Consider the following 761-nt stretch of genomic DNA (forward strand, 5'->3'; position numbering starts at 1 on the left):
ATAGAAAATACGAAAGACTACATATGAAACCTAGTCAGAAGGCGGATTTAGCAGTAAAAAGATAACAGAGAGTTCTTTTTAATCTGGCACTGGGGTGTGTACACACCGCCCGTCACCCTCTTCTCAGCTAAACTATAGTTTTTAACAACTCTTACGCCACATAGAAGAGGTAAGTCGTAACATGGTAAGTATACCGGAAGGTGTGCTTGGAAACGAAGTGTAACTTAATGAAAGTATCCCGCTTACACCGAGAAATTATTTGTGAAAATCAAATCACCTCGAGCTAAAAATCTAGCCACACCCAATCAAATGACACTTAAAAATTCCGTTTATTTAATTAAAACATTTTAACAGTTTAGTAAAGGCGATTGAAAAATTCTTATGAGCTATATATAAAGTACCGCAAGGGAATAATGAAATAAAAATGAAATAGCTATTAAGCACAATAAAGTAAAGACTAACTCTTGTACCTTTTGCATCATGGTTTAACAAGTCTAATCAAGCAAAAAGATCTTAAGTTTGACCCCCCGAAACTAAGTGAGCTACTTCAAGGCAGCCCAAAGAGCAAACCCGTCTCTGTCGCAAAAGAGTGGGAAGACCTTCAAGTAGAGGTGATAGACCTAACGAACTTAGTGATAGCTGGTTGCTCAGGAAAAGGATTTTAGTCCCGCCTAAAAGTTTATTGTCACCTAAAAACTCAATATTAACTTTAGAGTAATTCAAATAAGGTACAGCCTATTTGAAACAGGATACAACCTTCA

The 761-nt window shown here is 36.7% G+C and overlaps 1 pseudogene; it reads left to right on the top strand.

Annotated features, from left to right (window-relative positions):
* Positions 1-217, top strand: LOC142703144 (18S ribosomal RNA; annotated as a pseudogene; the record flags this gene model as incomplete).
* Between the last annotated feature and the right edge of the window lie 544 nt (positions 218-761).

Source organism: Rhinoderma darwinii, unplaced genomic scaffold (genome assembly GCF_050947455.1).
Source record: "Rhinoderma darwinii isolate aRhiDar2 unplaced genomic scaffold, aRhiDar2.hap1 Scaffold_2584, whole genome shotgun sequence".
NCBI lineage: Eukaryota > Metazoa > Chordata > Amphibia > Anura > Rhinodermatidae > Rhinoderma > Rhinoderma darwinii.